The sequence below is a fragment of the Ailuropoda melanoleuca genome, chromosome 11 (assembly GCF_002007445.2).
Source record: "Ailuropoda melanoleuca isolate Jingjing chromosome 11, ASM200744v2, whole genome shotgun sequence".
NCBI lineage: Eukaryota > Metazoa > Chordata > Mammalia > Carnivora > Ursidae > Ailuropoda > Ailuropoda melanoleuca.
In genome coordinates, this window is record NC_048228.1 from 11,120,324 (window position 1) to 11,139,241 (window position 18,918).

The following is an 18,918-nucleotide window of genomic DNA, read 5'->3' on the forward strand; positions in this document are numbered from 1 at the left end:
CACTTACTATGTTCCAGGCACTATTCTACAGGTTTTTGCATGCATTACCTCCCTGAATCTCCAAAACGACCCTATGAAATGTTTTACGGATGAGAAAATTGAGGCTAGAGAGGGCTAGTGACTTCCCAAGGTGATTTAACTAGGAGGTGATGGGGCTGGGATCCAGACATTGGTAATCTGGCTCCAGAACGCTTGCTCGTAACCATCACACTCTACTGCCCTGCAAGAATATGAATATGGACGTGATGCACGGAGCTGAGGCAGCCATCTTGTGGCTAAGAGAACTGCAGCTATGAGCTCCACCATCACCAAGCTACAGATCCAATGCCAGGAACCAAGCTCTGAATGTCTTATTATGTGAAAAAAAAATAAACCTGCATTTGTCTTAAACGTAGTAATCAAGTTATCTGTTACCTGCAGTTTGGCACATTCCTCACTGGTACCCCGGGGGGGGGGATCACATAAGGGGTGGCTTTCCTCCCTGAGAGAAGGGCATGAGCAGAGTCACAGCAGCTGCTTGAAAGACAACTCCAAGCAGCGGGTGTTGCTAGAGCATAAAGTGAGGGGCAGGGATAGAGGGACGAATGATCCTGGTAGCGAGTAGTTTTCCAGGATGTGGATTTCCAGAGCTAAGACTGGGACAGTCCCCCGCAAACCAGGATGGTTGGCCACCCAAGCAGGGAGTGGCAAGAGATGTGTCTGGAAAGTGAGCAAAGGCCCTTCACGGACAGCCTTGTGGGGCTGTGGTAGAAGACTGTTGGAACCTCATTCTGAGGCCAGCAGAGAGCCACAGAAAAGTTGTAGATAGAGAAGGGACCCCGGGGTCAGATATGTACCCCCAAAGCGTTCACGTGACAGCGGTATGCAGGGTGATTCGGAGCAGGCAAGAGTAGAGGTAAGGAGGCCAGCTGGGAGGCGACTTGCAATGCACTAGGACAAAATCAACATGGCCCGACCTAGGCAGTGATGGAGAGAGGGGTTCAGCAGTTTGGTGATAATTCAGTACTTACTTCAGAGGCATCCGTGTCGTGTGCAGAGCTGTACCCCCCATCTCAAATCTGAATAAACTTTGTGAATGTGTTTGAATTATCCAAATTACTTTTTATTAGCTAATAAATGATAAAGCATAAGCCATGGCTCTGTTTGTTCAATGAGAGTGCAAAATTCTCAGATTCGGGAATGAAAGCCACTGCCATGTCCCACGCCTATCCGTGGCAGACAGAATAACAGCCCTCCCAAGATGTCCACGTCCTGATCTCCAGAACCTGCAAATGGGTTACCTTGTGTTGCAAAAGGGATTTTGCAGATGTGGTTAATTTATGACCTGGGAACGGGGAGAGTATCCTGCATTACCCAGCTGAGCCCTATGTTATCACAAGGGAGGCAGGAGGTTTGGAGGCAGAGGGGGGATAAGGGCAGGAGCAGGGGGTCAGAGCCAGATGGAGATTTGAGGATGCTTCGCTGCTGGCTTTGCAGATGGAGGAAGGGGTCACAAGCCAAGGAAATCAGACGCTTATCAGACTGAGCCACCCAGGTGCCCCTGGAGAGAATTATTGCTCACACGTGTTCACAAGCAGCTTACACGCACCACATGGCGTGAATAATAGCCCCGCGTGACAACCAACCACAGACCCTCCGTGGCATCCGCTGACAGCATTTCTTGTTCACGTATCTGAGGTCAGCTGGGGTCAGTTAGGGGGTCCTGACGATCTTGGTTGGAATCACTCCTCGCAGGGCACTGCTGCCGCTGCACTGGTCTGGCTGGGGCAGCTCGGCTCCACGTGTCTCTCACCCTCCTCCGGGGAGGACACATTGAGTGACAAGGCCAAAGACGTGAATACAGGGGAGGGAGGAGAATCAGGCCCACGCTGGCAAGCCAGACCATCCACATGATCTCTGGCACAAATTAAGGAGACAAACTATGACAGGGCAGAAGGAAGGGCAGTCACTGGGCCAGAGCTCTGAACGCCACCCCCACTGACAAGGAGGGTCAGTGGCCGAGTCACTTAATCTCACAGAGCCTCAGTTTCCCTATCTATAAAATGGGCCTCTGTCCTCCTTCCCTGTCCGGAGCCAAAAAAATAACAGAGGCTTGTAATAACGTGTCATTCGTCCTATTGACCTCACACCTGGGCCCTGTGAGCAACACTTCCCTCTTGCTTTCGTTCCTTAGGAGGCAGAGCCTCGTTCCCAGCAGGCCTGTGGGGCCTGTGCCTGCAAAGGTTCACTTGGTGGCAGACCGGAGTGGGGGATGTAAAGGCAGAGAATAAACACAAAGCCTCTTCCCAAAGCATCAATTTCCTACAAAGACTGGGTGGGAAGGAAAAAAAAAATTACATTAAACCCAGCTATGCTATGAAGTAAGCTGCAAAATTCAGATTCAGCTTTCTGGATGAGAGATGAGACTTCTGAGACCTTTTGCAATGTGACTGTGGAGTGCTAGACGCCAAACCATTGCTCCGCTGAGAACTAGAGCCTGCAAACCAAGTATGTTTTGTAAATAAAGTTTTATTGGACCACAGCTAGGCCATATGGCTGCTTTTACACTGCAACAGCAGAGCCGACTGCTAGCAGCCAACGCCGTATGGCCGATGAGCCTAAAATATTTACTATCCAGTCCTTTACAGAAAAAGTTTGCCAACCTCGATCTACTAGGATTCTTTGATGGAGAAGTTTGAAGAATGCTCTGCTATTCCAATACTTGAGGCCTGTAGGTCTGAGGATTTAAGAGTGAACATTTTAGGGGCACCTGGCTGGTCCAGTCGGTTAAGCCTTCCACGCAGGTCATGATCTCAGGGTCGTGAGATCAAGCCCTGCATCTGGCTCAGCACGAAGGGCGAGTCTGCCTGAGATTCTCCCTCTCCTCCCACTCACTCGCTCGTGCTCTCTCTATAAATAAATAATAAAATCTTACAGAGTGAACATTTTAGTACACATTTACTTGCCCTAATCCAGTTCTTCCCAAATTTCAACATGCAGAAGAACCCCCCCACCCCCCCGGGTATTTTGTTAAATAAAGGGCAGATGGTGAGTAGGCCGGTCTGGCTGGGAGGGTCTGCATTTCTAACCAGCTCCTAAACTATGCTGCTGCAGCCGCTGGGCCAGACCACCCTCTCTGAGGAGCAAGGATCCAAACCATGGAGTCAGGACACGGAAGCACAGGGGTGTAAACCCAAGCCCCTAACCACCAAACGGTATGGCTTCTCAGAGGAATCCTTTTGCATGAGTCATAAACCCCATGAGAAGTTCACCTCTGCATCTCCCCGCCCACACGGAGACCTCAAGGACCCAACCCAGTTTAGAAGTTTCCAGATTGCCTTGTTGTCCAACAACATATAAATAAGGAACTAAGCCCCGGAGGGGAAAGCAGGCTGTGGGGTCACTTCCTCTCTGGGAGCCTACCTTCCATTTCCTCTCCAGAAGCCTGGACATTTTTTTCTGCCTCCACTCCGCGTCCTTCCACCTCCTCCCCATAGTCTGGGTGGAGCCTCATGTCCAGATGTAGGGGCGGGACTTGTGCTCCAGCCCTGGCCAATCAACACCTTGCATCTCCTCCCCAGCAAACAATTGGTTCAAGGATGGGCACGTGACCTGAGGCAGGTCCAATCAGAGATTCGCAGGACTTCTGTGGGAGTTCTTCTGGAAGGCTCTCACGCATCCGTCTGTTGGGTTTGAGAATGAGGTGGTGTGGGACTCCAAGAGCAAAATGGGGGGAAAGCGGAAGAAGGGTGATTTTGCTCACCAGGGTATACATGTTAATGTGTGGAGACATTTCTGGTTGCCATGACTTGGGGGTAGGGGCTCTAGTGGCTGGACGCCAGGGATGCTGGCAGACATCCTACATAGGACGGCCATGATAACAAAGACTCCTTGCCCAAAACAGTGCCACAGTTGAGAAGCTCTGGACCAGAGATTCTGTAGCCACTTTGTTCCTGTGGAAGGGAGAACGTGGAGCTGCTGCAGGCCACTCAGTAGAGCCTGAAAATGGCTCCCCACCTTGGAAGGCACGGCCAAAAGATGGAGAGAAGCCAAGTGCTGGATCCAGCTTTGCCTGAGACCAACCTTGCCCTTGGACTTTTCCATTTTGTGGTCCAGTCAGTGACCAGCTTCAGCCTGTTTGATGAAGTCTTTTGTCACCTTTAACTCCTCACAGCAACATGGTGAAACAGACTGGCCATATATCCCTCTCTCTGTTTTATATATGGGCAACCCCAGGCCAGAGAGCCTGCGTGACTTACCCAAGGTCACACAGCAAGCCCATGGCATGTGCCAAACTGGTATTTGTTCAGCGACCTCACAGAGGACAAACCTTATTTTTACAGTAAACACAGCTACGTAGAGCAGAATGCCAAATTCGCATCAGTTTTTGAGATAAATAGAACACCTCAGAAACAGTTTATTGTGGTAGTGACTGCAGCAGACTATAATCAGGAGCCCAAACGGGGAGTTGGGGGTTGTGTTGGAACTAGAACCCCCGAATTCTAATTTCCCGTCCAACCTGATTCTGCACCCCACCCTCCCTCACCTTCAAGTGACCCTGGGGCAATGACAAAACTCTTCACACTGGTTTTCTAAGCCTTACAGCAATCTTGCAGTCGGGGCTGTTGCTGGACCAAAGTGGGCCCGTTCCTTGGTGCACTAGAGACCGAGACTACAGCAGGCAAAAGTCACTTCATTTGTACAAACAAGGAGGTCACTGGGGAATAGCTTCCCAAGCCACGACTCCCCAGTAAGCTGCTTTTATTAGGGCTTGAGATGAATATTCAGAGAGGGGTGTAACACTCTAACAAAGCTGAGGTAACTGTCGGGGAATTTCTGATTCATCTGGGCAGGCGTGGTCCCCAAACGTTTCTTTTCTTGTTCCTGCAATGCATTAGGTAGTGTCTAAAAGATGACATCAACAGGCAGAAGCCTCTAGGACTTTTCTGACCTTAGGAGGTCAGTCCTGAGTTCAGGGGATCAATCCTGAGCTCAGGGGGTCAAGGGGTCTCACACCAGGACCGGGCCCAGATGGTGACCGAGGAAACCAAGACCCTTAAGGTGAGTGAATTGTCCAAGATAGAACTTTCAAATCCGACTCAGTGAGGACTTGAGCCCAGGTCTTAACTGCTGACATCCACTTTCTTCTCTGCCTTTCCGGCTATGGTCACAGAGGAGGGCTGTCTCCCTGGCCTGCATGGCACTGGGCTCTGACCACAAGCAAGAAGACTGAGAGTCTAAGGCAGAGTGAGGAAACCCTTCATCTTCTCCACCTTTCCCCCACCAAAAACAAGGGGCTTATTGCAGAATGAGATTCAGAAGGCCATCACCAGTGGCATCGAGTAAAGGGACTTTGAAAACAGATCAACCTAGGTTGGCATTCCTGTTCTGCCTTAGGAGCTGTGTGATCTTGGGCAAGTCACTTTACCCCTCTGAACCTCAGCTTCCTCGTCCAATATATGGAACCCTCTTGCAGGGTCCTGTAAAGCTTAAATAAGACTTGCCAATACATCTGACATGTATGTGGTGTTTGGCAAGTATCAGCCCCCTTTCTAAGAAGGTCCTGCTTTGACCCCATTTGGAAGTCAAAATTATCGGAGAAGGTGCAGACTCCTGTTGTCTTGGGAGCAGACAGTAAAACACACCTGATCCATCCCAATCAAGCCCTCCTCTGTTAGCACTCTCTCTTTCACCCCATGGCTGGCACTGTCAAGCACCAATCATCGGATCCCTCCTGTGCTCCTCTCGTGTAAGCGCATTCCCTGTGATCTTCAAATCCTCACCATGATGTTGCAACGTTTCTCTCCCTGTTTCACCAATAGGCAGGCCCCCAGCCTAGAGACGTACGTGACTCATACAAGGTAAAACAGCGAGCCATGGCACAGCCTAGAACAGAATCCTCAACCTTGGCACCATTGACATTGGGGGCGGGATCATTCCTTGTGAGGGGCTGCCCTGTGCATTGTGGGCTGTTTAGCAGCCCCTCTCGTCTCTACCCCAGAAATGCCAGTAGTGCCCCAGGCCCCGCCATGACAACTGAGAATGTCTCCAGACATAGCCACATGTCCCCTGGCCAGAAATGCCAGCCCCACTGGGAACAGCCTAGAGAGCTTTCTCTTCAGCATGATATCCTGATCTTTTCTTTGAAAACACAACTCCATGGACCAACAACCAATATTTTCCCTCCTTCTTTAACACATAACAATCTCTTGAAAGCAAATAAAACCCATGTGTCAATATCCACCTTTGGCATCTTTTTCAAAGTATTTCCAAGGTGACAGGTGGGAAGAGAAATGGAAAAAAATATTTGCACACAGGCCCTTTGTTCCACTTGGCTTTGAGAAAATCCGCATCCTCTGTATTCCTAGTATATCTCTGGCCTGTAAGCCCACTCACAAAGCCAGAGCCGGAAGCAGAGACACACTTAACAGGACTCCTACAGACACTCCATGTTCAGGGCCCTACCACCATCTGCATTGGTGGCTGGAGGGAAGCCCTGTCACCCAGAGGCCCTTTCCCAGTTCCCCAGTGGACTGGGGACCTCCTTGCCCACACTGGACTCTGTCCTATGGTCATAAGAAAGCTGGATGGAAGTTCCAAAGAGGTAGAGCAAAAGGCAGGACTCTATGACTTCTTGGAATCCTTCCAGAACATGGATTTTTTTTCCTTTGGGTTTGGGAATACAGCAAGCGTAGGTTATATTGTTTGAATGGGTCACTACTTCCTAAACCCAAAACCCTTTCTCTTTTTAGAACTCTCAGCTGTAGGCTCCCCACTTAGGGACCCCAACTGCCCCAACTGAACGTGAACGTGGGAAGCCCAACAGCTGGCCCTGGAAGGTGAGTAAACCCACACTCCTCTTCCTCCCTGCCTGTGCTTACCTACCTCACATCATCCCTTTGCCCCCACCATGCGGTCTATGGCACTGGCAAAGATCAGGAAAATTCACCAATAAAATACACTTCTGTGGCCGTGGTCAACCTTGGAATTGGAGGGAGAGGTGCCTTCTCCAGCTTGGGGGAGGAAATGACCCACTCCACTACCCATAATGCACAAATTCACAAGTAGTCTTACCCTGGTGACCAACCACATGCTGGCTTACAAATGTAGTTAGCCTATGAACCATTCTCAGAGCCTATGCAAATATTCCTTGCTTTAAGGAACCAATCAGTGTTGTTTATGCAAATGACTTTTCCCCTACAGGCAAACATGTTACCAATGAAAGTAAATGTTTTCCTTGCCCTGAAATAATCATACTGATATCAAGACGAAAATGCTGGGTGCTGCAAAGACACAAGTTACTAGGACCTTTAGTGGTGGGACTCCCAAAGGATATATGGAGGCTGACATAAACAAATACAGGAAAATCTCTCTTATCTGAGGTGATTGGAACTGAGTAAGTGAAAAGTTGGCTAGAGAGAAATTATTACAAATCACACATACTCTTTAAACATTTTAATTTAAAACTTGTAAATATATATGTTAGTCAATCCTTTGAGTTCTTTGCTTTCTGTCTTCTATAAACCACTGCCATCATATATCACCTCTAATTCCATTTCTTTAAAGTAGCACAATGACTTTGAGACACCCGCAAAGCAATCTGCATGAGCCCTTCTAGATTTTTACAACCTTCCTTCCCAGAGTTTCAGCTTTCTCACAGACACCTAATCCCGTAGCAATTTTTGAAGGTCACGGTTATCCAATCTCTCCCAAGCATTTCACTTCGTTTCTGCATAAATCACAACTCGCTTTTTGAACTCCCATTTCATTGTCTATATGCTTAATCAATTTACATAATGATAGTGTGAGCCATTTGGGAACAAAGGAGCCAAAAGGGGGTGAATGGACAACCTCCACACCAGCCTCTCAATTAAGAGGGATTCAGTCACAGAATGAGGACTGATATTTCATAATGTATAACTTCGTTCTGTGTGCGTGCCAGCGCTCCTCCTCTTCTCACGCTCCTGCAGTAAATTTTCTCTGGGAAGTTGGAAGAGGAGCCATCTGCCTGCCCCCCCACCCCCATAACAGAGGTCACCTTTGTGCTGAGATCCAACTGGTGCTGCCTACGAAAATATTGCCCCACCCTCTGGACCAGTGGGCACAGCTCATACAAATGAATCCTTGCCTTGGGAACCCATTAGTCTTGGAAAAGTCTCTCTCCATTCCCTGCTTCTGCTATCGTGGGAGATTTTTTTTTTTTTACTGGGCTGGATGAGCAGGTCAAGCAGGGTGGGGACGAGGATGAGACAAGCGAGAGACTCACTTTGGGGCAAAATTTAAGGGGTACCGCATAACTCAGTAACCAAAATGAATACTATACGAATGTAATTTTTTAATCAAACTTAATGCAAAAATAACCCATGATGAACAATATACCAAAATTTTAAACAAAGCCAGGATTCGTATAACTCAGCTCAGCAATTCCTGAGAGGCCTCTTTATTCTCCACTCACCCATGATTGTGGCCGTCGGCTACAATCCACCAGGCACTCAAAAATAAGGGCTAGGTGCTTTAAAACTAAAGTAAGATGTATAGTTTCCAAACCACGTTTCTGGGGCCAGACGATCTGGGCTGGAATCCCTCTTCCACCACGTACCAGCTGTGTGACCAGGAGCAGCTCAATTTAAATTTCTCAGTGGGTAATATTAAAAATATCAAACGGCCTTTATGGCATGGACCATATCATGCAAATTTCTGTGGGCCGCCTTAGTTTACTCATCTGTGTAATGAGCACAATAGTAGTGTCACGGGACTGCTATGATTATGATGTGAGCTGATCCACATCCTGAGCTCAGAATAGTGTCTGGTATATGGTAAGTGCTCAATGATCAGACAAAGCATTAGTTTTGATTACTAATCATCCCGAGAGCCCTGCACGGTGGGTATCAGGATCTCCATTCTCCAAATACGGTAACTAGGGCTCAGAAAGGTTATATAAATGCCCCAAAATCACCCAGTTAGCCTGAGGGAAAGTGGGGATTCACATTTGGTTCAATCCTTGCTCTTTTGGCCGCACTTTGCTGCCACAAATAGTATCTTTTCCATTGAGCTGAGAGGCCCGTCCTGGGGCTGCGAGAGCGCCTGCAGCTCAGCCCAGAGGTGGGAATGCTGCACCTGCACAGGGTCTCCGACAGCCAACAGCTGGGCCCTAACAGCTGCCCGCCGCATCGGGTGACCGCTGTTCCCCAGACACCAGCCCGCTCGCCCCACCAGCCCGCGCGCATCTCTGCAAGTTGGAACCTGGCCAGGGCACTGAGGGGACTGTGGGGAGGAGGAGACCCATGTCTTGTCCTCTTGTGGGTACTAGATGTGGCCTCCCGATCTGGAACTGGGTTCCCATGAGGGACTTAAATGACTTCTCCAAGCCTCAATGTCATCCCTGGCCAAAAAGAGCAGATGACTGAGTGTGGATTAAATGAGATGATGCGTTAAAGGGCCTGGCATTTAGTAAGTGCTCAATGAAAGTGAGCGGTCACCATTACAAAGAACCACAAGGGGAGGGGGGCGCTTCGGTGGCACAGTGGGTTGAGCATCTGACTCTTGATTTCAGCTCAGGTTATGATCTTGTGAGATCGAGCCCCGCATCGGGCTCCATGCTCAGCACGGAGTCTGCTTGTCCCTCTCCCTCCCCCTGCTTGTACTCTCTCTCAATCTCTAAATAAATAAATAAATAAATAAANGGCCCTAACAGCTGCCCGCCGCATCGGGTGACCGCTGTTCCCCAGACACCAGCCCGCTCGCCCCACCAGCCCGCGCGCATCTCTGCAAGTTGGAACCTGGCCAGGGCACTGAGGGGACTGTGGGGAGGAGGAGACCCATGTCTTGTCCTCTTGTGGGTACTAGATGTGGCCTCCCGATCTGGAACTGGGTTCCCATGAGGGACTTAAATGACTTCTCCAAGCCTCAATGTCATCCCTGGCCAAAAAGAGCAGATGACTGAGTGTGGATTAAATGAGATGATGCGTTAAAGGGCCTGGCATTTAGTAAGTGCTCAATGAAAGTGAGCGGTCACCATTACAAAGAACCACAAGGGGAGGGGGGCGCTTCGGTGGCACAGTGGGTTGAGCATCTGACTCTTGATTTCAGCTCAGGTTATGATCTTGTGAGATCGAGCCCCGCATCGGGCTCCATGCTCAGCACGGAGTCTGCTTGTCCCTCTCCCTCCCCCTGCTTGTACTCTCTCTCAATCTCTAAATAAATAAATAAATAAATAAATAAAATCTTAAAAAAAAAAAGACCCACAAGGGAAAGAAAAGGCTTTGTGACATTCATTGTTCACCTGTCCTCCTCCCGCCTATGACCTCTGCTTATCTACATCAGAGGGACCCCCCCCAGTGCCAGAGTTGCCCCTTCTCCCACCTAATTTATGAGCTCTGCAAGGGGGTGGGGAAAGAACAGAGGCTGGGAGTCAGGAGTCTGGCTTCTAGTTCTGAATTCTCACTAACTAGCTGGACTCTGGACCAGTTACTCCTCTCTAAGCCTCAGTTTCCCCCCCTAAAAATGAGAGGTGGGAGATTTGATTAGAAAATGCCCCTGATGGGGCGCCTGGGTGGCANTGCTTATCTACATCAGAGGGACCCCCCCCCCAGTGCCAGAGTTGCCCCTTCTCCCACCTAATTTATGAGCTCTGCAAGGGGGTGGGGAAAGAACAGAGGCTGGGAGTCAGGAGTCTGGCTTCTAGTTCTGAATTCTCACTAACTAGCTGGACTCTGGACCAGTTACTCCTCTCTGAGCCTCAGTTTCCCCCCCTAAAAATGAGAGGTGGGAGATTTGATTAGAAAGCCCCTGAGGGCAAATGACTCCTATTTTCTTTGTGTCCAATTCATTTCCCCATAATAATAGTTTATATTATTGTAACTTTTATTTTCTATTATAGTTTATAGTTAGTATGATGCGGTTATAATTATTACGTAGTTAGAGGTATGATGTTATAATGAACTCGTTGTCCCTGGGGAAGAAAAATTCCCAGGCTTACTTGGGCCCATCCCAACTTTGTCCAAAGCCAGGCCCCTGGAGGGTCTCTGCCCATGAGGGGCCAGAGAGAGCGAAGGACCACGGGAGCTGACCCTCTAGCTCGGCCCCCTTTCTCCCAGCTCTTCCAGACCCCACCCCATGCTCAGCAGGCACAGCCTCTCCACTGACGAGCCCAGCTCGCTGGTGTCAAGGTCCCCAGGCTTGCAGTGTTCAGAGGACTGGAACTCAGCGAGCTCTGCAAAGGGCACCTTCCATCCAAGTGCACTTGCAGGCTGGGTTGGCAGGAGCACAGATGCGGAGGAGAGGCTGCGGGGAGGGGGGCACTTCTTGCAGGAGGCAGTGAGCGCAGCCCCTTGCCCTCCTTTGGTTCTTGGAGGCAGAGTCAGCCCTAGAGATGCCTGGGGTGAGAGTGGGGGCGGGAACCAGGAGAGAGAGAGAGGCAAAGACTGTCAGAGCCAGCTGTCAGAGCGGGCTAAGCCTGCAGGGCCCCCTGCTTGCCCCAGGCGCTCACTGACCGAGTATCTATTCCATGCCAAGAACTGGGAACACAGGGATGGGTCTGCAAGCCCCACAACTGGCGGTGGACGAGGACGCAGCCCATCCAGTGACCCCTCCCAACAAGACCGTTTACACTTTCAAAGATTCCCCAATACCCTGCAGGGACATCCTGGGGTAATGTGCACAGGCGGATGGCTAGCATCTGAGAGCCCTCGGAGGCCTCCCAGCAAGTATTCCACTCCCCCCAGGGAAAAACGGGAGAGCCCCCCCCCACGCCCACCTCCCCTCGCACATACCATCCTGTGCTCACCTGACACCTTTGCTGACCACCCCCATGGACCATATACCCTGGTGGGTGCCGGACACGCAGAGATGCACGGGTCAGCCCACCAGCGCATAGGGAGCTTGTGGATGTAAGGGTGGCCGTGGGGCAGTGCGGGGTCGTGGTTAGGGGCTGAGCTCCGGGAGCCTGGTGTCTTAGATATGAATAATGACATTTGGCTCCACGTGACTTCCTCGCCACTCCGTGCCCCAGTTTCCTCTTCCGTAAAACGAGGGTGACAGCAGCGCCTGCCTCCTGGGCTGGTGTGAGGATCAGTGGGGCAGTGCCGGTAAAGCACATGGAAAGGGGCCTGGCGAGTGACAGAAGCTCCGCTCTCGAGCGGCTGCTGGAGCCAAAATCGTGCAGTACCGGTGTGTCGGCGCTGGGGGGTGCGTCTGAGCCATCGAGACCCTGGGGAATGGCCCCAGGAAGTGGAGAAAAGGTGGGAGGGGGGAGAAGGGGAAAGGTCATCTGCCCAAGAGGGAATTTGGGCAGAATCAACCACTCACTCCTGCCCTTTCCCGCTGTCACAGTACAACCCCCATCCAGGCACCCAGCCTGCCGCATTAGAGATGCAGCCAGGACTTTGCAAGGACTGGGCTGTGCCTGACTCGCCCCTGAATCTGTAGCCCCAACCTAGGAAGGGGCACATAGGAGGGCCAAGGGATGTTTGCTGGACCATCAGGCTTCTTCTGTGATCACTCACCCGAGATCCAGGCAGCACTAAACAAAATGCAGAGCCATGGGTTTATTCTCGCCTTCATTCCGCAAACACCTGTTAAGCACCTACTACGTAGCAGTACAAGCCAGGCCCTGTTCTAGGCGTCCGGGAAATAGCCATGAGCGAGACACACAAGGCCCCCAGCCCTGTGAGTTTAGGGCCGCCCCTAAATCTGAGCAGCTCCTTGCTGCTCAGGGGACTCCCCTTTCTATTCCCACGTTCCTGTGACCTTGGCATCTGTGCCCAGCCAACCGGGTCTTCCATTGGGATAGACGGGAATGTTGAGGGTCGCCAACCCTCCAGAAACCGTGCACTCCAGGATGCCTTTCCAGTGAGTTCTCTGTCGATCATACAAACGCACACTTAACATTTCCTCTGAGCCAGGCGCTGCGCTAAATGTTTCCCCAGCTAGTAAACCAGCTTACGTACTCCTCGAGCAGCCTGAGGTAAGAGGCATTATTATTACCCTCGTTTCACGTGCGAGGAGACCCTGACCTAGAGAAGTTACAGAACTTGCCCGAAGTCGCAGATCTAGAAGGGAGCCTTAAGTGAGGTGTGATGTGCCTAGCAGAGGGCCGGATCTTTCAGCGGGCCTTTTTATCATCATGGTGATGATGATCATCTCCCCGCTGGAGACAGAGAGTGAGCTTCCCTTTTCCCTGCTTCCCCACATCACCTTCCCAGAAGCCAGAGGTGCTGTTAGCCCTCGTCTCCCAGTCCGGACAGCAGGTCTGCAGTTCCAGAAGGGCCTCCAGCCATCCCTTCGAATCTGCATAATTCATCCACACGCATAGCCACTTCTCAGCCCAAGCTGCTGCTCCTGAATGGCTACCCAGAGGGCTCACTCTGCCAAATCTTCCAGAAGATGCCTCATCACAGACCCACGGAGAGCGGGAGGACGCCCTGTGACCGTAACCCTCAGCGTCCCTTCATTGAGTCAGCCTGCTGTGATCCAGCGCTCGTGATGGCTCACAGAGGGTATAGGGGGTCCCCGAGGCGTGACCCAGTCCCTGCCCTCAAGGGGACTTGTCAACTAGGTGAGACACACACAGACAAGACACTGGAACGCTATGAAATGACACAGCGTGTGTCAGGGAAGGCCTTGAGAGATGGGGAGGAGGTGGGGGGGGCAGAGAGTGGAGAGGGGGTTCTTCAGGTCAAGAGGACTGCCAAGACGAGGGACTGGTCATGGCAGGGACAGTGGTCCTGGAGCAGCGAGCAGAGCAGTCCAGTGGGAATAGAGGGTATATGAAGTGACACTATGGGAGGGATGGCTGAGAATGTGCATTGGAACTGAGAAGCCCATCAGCCCTAAGGACCGTCACTATCTGTCCTATCCATCAGTGTCACTCTCCTGGTTACCTATTGCTGGGTAACAAATCACCCCAAAACTTGATGACTTAAAACTGAGTGAGCTCGACTGGGCGGTTCTCACTCTGGGTCTCTGGTGAGGTTACAGACACACGGTGGGGGCTGAGCTGCACCATCCGGAAGGTTCCCTCCCTCAGCGACGGGGGCCAGGAGGAAGGTCCGCTGGGACTGTTGTCCAGACCACCGCTTCTGAGCAGTCCCATGAAAGGGCTCGAGGGTATCCAGGGCTCCCAGCTCCACCAGGGACAAAATGCAGTCCTGGGGTTTGATCCAATCCCTTGTAGCCCCAACAGAAGGAAGATTCGCAATCAGCCTGGCCGAGGACGGGGTTCGATGGTGCCAGCTGGGGCTAGATCAGAAATAAAACTGGGACAGGAACAGTCAACTGTTTGTGCTCTGCCTTTTTACCGACCCAGGAACGACACTACCCGGCTCAAACTGGCCAAACCTGGCCAGCAAGAACCAGCTGGGCTGTTTTCTACCCGACAGCCACGCCTGCTGCCTCACGGACTGGGGAAGGCTCTGGGAGTCCAGGGCTCAGGAGGGAAAGGAGGCCAGGTCACCCCTATCCATTCAGTGTCTCTTGACATTCACCATCCCAGGGCGCCTGGAAGAAGTGGTGGCTGCCTGGGAGAGGCAGGAGAGCACAGACTGATAAGAAGTCAAACCGCCTGGGTTCGAACCCCAGCTCGTCCACTTCCTGGCTGTGTGACTGTGGGCACATTACTTAGCCTCTGTCCACACTGCAGATTCCTCATCTGTGAAATGGGGATCATAAAAGCCCCCGCATCACAGGGAAGAGAATTGGAGAAGATAATCCATGGGGAGCACTTAAACCAGTGTCTGGGACCTACTAGTTGTCGTCTGTTTGCTGTTGTCATAGCCACGAAGATGAAATGGGTGTTAGAAGGACCACATGACATCAGGCAAATAAGTCCCTTTGTATGGCCCAAGGTCAGAATCCCAAAGAGCATCACTCCGCAAGGGCCACTGGAGCCCTCATCAGATGCTCCACTCCCAACCTCAAAGCTTCCCTGTCTCACGTGCCACCCGATCTCGCTGAGTGTGAGTCTCCTTTTGATATAAACTCCAAAAGTCAGGGGCACCTGGGTGGCTCAGTCAGTTAAGCACCCGGCTGTTCATTTCTGCTCAGGTCATGATCTCAGAGTCGGCAGATAGAACCCCACATCGGGCTCCGTGCTGAGCACGGAGCCTACTTACGATTCTCCCTCTCCCTCTGCTCCTCCCCCACCTCTCTAAAACCAAACCAAACAAAACAAAACCCCTCCAACCATCAGAAATCCAATCGCGGTAGGCCACCGAGAACCTGCCCTTCTCTCACAAAATCATCAGAGGTTAGGAAGACCAAGACTCATACAGACGGTTGCTTTTTCATAATGATACAAACCTGTAAGTCACATATTTTTCCAGAAGTAGATCCACACACATACATGGAAATAAATTAATAGCACCCTCGTGACTAGCTTATCTGCATGGAAACTCGGCAGAAGTGAGAAATGGGGGAGGTGTCTCGGGCTTATCGAGACACAAGCTCGCTTGCTCATTTACGCAGAAAACACCGGGGCAGAAAATAGTTCCTCAGAGGCAGCAAGAGCCAGGGAAACGTCCAAATGCTTGGCTTCTAGTCCCAGCTGTTGGGCCACTAGCTATATAACCCTGGGCAAGCCACCCTAGAGCCTCAGTTTCCTCCTCCGTAAAATGGAAAGACAGTGGGTAAAGACTAAAAGAGATTTGAAAATGCTTTTTACGAGGTAAAATATTATCCGTGTTAAATATTCATTAGAGTCGTCTTGGGAAAGTCGTGAGACTTCTCTCGGCTTCAATTCCCCATCTGTCAAAGAGGAATAAATCTTTGCCATGACGATTAGCATCTTATAAGAAGCCTCCTAAATTCAAGTGGAGAATTACGATACTACTAATCCTGGTCACTCGTAGCCGTGGTACTCGTGACGGAGGTGATGGTGACAGTGTCATTGGGGCCATTGGGAAAGCTTACTTTCATCTCATTAGAATATTTTTCCCAGCCTGGGGCTCCTTCACTTACCGCCTGACCAGCCTCAGGCAAGTCACAACCTCTGAGGGCTTCAGTTTTTCCTCTTCAGTGACATGCGGATGCTCACAATACTTATTTCCTGGGTTCTCGTGACGGTTAAATGAGATAAAGCACACAAAGTGCCAAGCTCCGTTCCAGGCACCGAGAGAGAACCCATGTTAGCTCTTGGTAATGATGGCATCGTCTTGAGCTCTGACCACGCGGGCTGGCCTCAGGGAACACGACATCCCAGGGTGGAACAGGATATAAATTCACAGCAAACATGGGAAACATGGGGCTGTCATGGGCAGCCTCTTCCCCTCCCATGGCCCCACAAAAGCTCTCAGGTTCCTCCTGACAGAACTGCAGCCTTCCTCAGGGGGACCATGGCAGGCCACCCAACTGCCAGGGGACTACTGGCCAGGGGGAAGTGTATGGTGTGGTCAGCTTCGGGGCCTCCCTCGGCTGCAACTACTACCACAAGCCCCGTCTTCGGGTGGGTCTCCAGCTACATCGACTGGATCCACTCAGTGAGAATCGGACAAGCCCTGCGCCTCCTGGGCCCTGTCCTGCTCCCCAGCCCCACAAGAGCAGAGCCCTCCTAGGGTCTGAGAACCCCCTTCTTCCTCCTGAGAGCTAGACAGAAGCCGCCTGGAGGAGGCTGCCGACCTAGGCAACCCCAGCTGGGTCCCCCTTCTTGGGCCCCCACAATTTGAGTGAAAGGTGCCGGGAGGGTGGCCTTGTCCAGAGAGCTTGAGAACAAAGGATAGTCCTTAGGCATTAAGAGTGAGTTCCTTAGGACCAGGAGGGTCTTTTATCTTATTTTTGCTTTTTTTCTGTATGTAGTCCCTACCATCCAATGCTATAAACCTATTTATCTGCAAAGCCCAAAACCTGATCATTTGAGACCTCCACAGCATTAATGATTGGAACGAGTCCCTCTAGAGGGTCCCCCAATGACTCTGCAGTCTGCCCTGGGCTCAGAGGTTTCCTAGGAGGCAGGATATTTGGTTTTAGACAGGGAGAGACCAGGCAGACAGGACTGAGTTGGTCCCACTCTTACTATGAATGTGTCCCCAGAGAGCGGTCTCCTGTGAGCTCAAAACCAGTATCTCCTAAGATTCCACACCAGCTCCATTCCTGTTTTTGTAAACAATGGACACAGATTTGTTTGTAAAGAAAACCATAAAAATTAATTCTTTAAAAAATCTGTAAGACCTGGCACCAATCAGGGGAGCAGCCAGGGATACAATCAGCATGGCGCGCGCAGCCAGAACAGGGAGACTTCCTGAGAAAGGCGGGCCTGGGAGGGGTGCCTGGGGGTGCCCGGGGGAGGGAGGAGCAGACATGGGGTCTGGTGATGGCTGCTGGGAGGAAACAGGAGGACTCCGTGCTGATCGGGGCCACTTTTTTCACCTACCTCCTGACACGGCCACTGGTCAGTTGGCTCTTCTGTAAAATGGACTTGGACCAGACCGGGACCCCGCCACAATTTTATAGACGCCTAGAACAAGGGGGAGTTGCGTGTGCTGTTTGTGACTGTGCCCCGAAGCAAGGGAACGCTGGCACGTGATTTCATTCTTTTAAGTTTATTTTGCAAAGAACTGTTCAAGTGAATCAACTGTCACTCTTGTTTTAAAATCCAGGATGAAACCACAGCCATGAGCATGTGGTCGCAGGAGGGAAACTACCCGTCACACGGGCAACGTCAAAATGAGCAGGCGGCCGTCTCCGAGTCTGTCTGTCTGCTGGCAGCTCCTTGCCATCGAGTGGTCACAGGCACCGGAGATTCCAGAAAAGTTTGTTGGAGAAAAGTGTAAAATCAAGAAGGGTGTGGCCATTAATTCACAGTGGTTGTGTTTGCTCAGTTGGGGGGAAAGCCATGGATTCCATTTGCGCAAAGCAAAATCCGAATGCAGGACTGGAGGCTTCCACCAGCATTCCAAAGAAGCCCAGCCCAAGAGTGGCCGGATGGAAGGTGAGCTTAGGACCGTTTCCCCAGCCAAACCCTGGAGCCCTTTCCAGCCCAGCTGCTGCATAAGTCACCACAGAGCAGCGGGTCCTGGCAGCACCTTGGGGACCCAAACCAGGGGCTGGGGGCAACTGTCCTTTTTTGTCCCAGCATTAGCTGTTCCAAGCCAGACACAGACACCACAGAGCAGGCCACAGCCGAAAGCATGGCCAGATATCAGAGGGGATCGACGGGGAAGGCAAGCCTGGGGACAGGGGACAGCAGCCGGGACCAGTACATGTGCCCAGTAATGGGCTCTGGGACTGACACCACCGAGCGGACAGCTGTCTTCTGGTGAAGGCTGCCCCAGCAGCTGCGGAGGGGCCGCTGAAGCCTCACCGTGCTCGCAGCCTGGGGGCAGCCGCCCACACAAACCCAGATGGGGAGGGCCGAGCCAAGGTCAGGAAGCTGCCAGCAAAATGCCCAAGCAGGGAGGTGACGGGGACAGGTGGCCAAGGGCATTCATCCTTTCAACAAATGTTCACGGAACGACAGCAACACATGCATCCACTAGCTGAATGCTTATTTTTATTCAAGAAGGTAATACATAGTCTTTGTAAGAATACTGGAAGAATATAGGAGTGTATCCAGTAAAACAGGAAAGTGCCCCGCATTTGACATCTCCAATCCCGCCTTCCAGAGATAATCGCTGTTAACAGCATGGCGGATGGTCTTCCGGACTTTATGTAGGGGCCTATATCCAATATCTCTCTATGTACATTAATATAGAATATCTTCTAACCAAAAATAGCATTTCACTCTTCATACTGTCCTGCAACTGGATCTTTTCACTGAACACTGTATCACATTTTACGTAGCAGTCCCTCCATCCAGGTCACGCTTTTGGACAGCTCAGTAATATTCCATATTACGACTATAACGAGCGATGCTTTCAGCCACTCCCTATTGTCCTCTCTCCCATCGCTGCAGTGAACCCCCTTGGACACACACTCTGGCACAAGAGCCGAGCACCTGCGCTGTGGGGC

The 18,918-nt window shown here is 51.3% G+C and overlaps 1 long non-coding RNA gene across 1 annotated transcript; it reads left to right on the forward strand.

The window, feature by feature from the left end:
• The first annotated feature begins 4,903 nt into the window (after nucleotides 1-4,903).
• LOC117804363 lies at nucleotides 4,904-17,698 on the forward strand. Its single transcript, XR_004628715.1, has 3 exons — nucleotides 4,904-5,040; nucleotides 6,732-6,818; nucleotides 17,568-17,698. It is a non-coding gene; the product is annotated as an uncharacterized LOC117804363 (long non-coding RNA).
• Nucleotides 17,699-18,918: the final 1,220 nt, after the last annotated feature.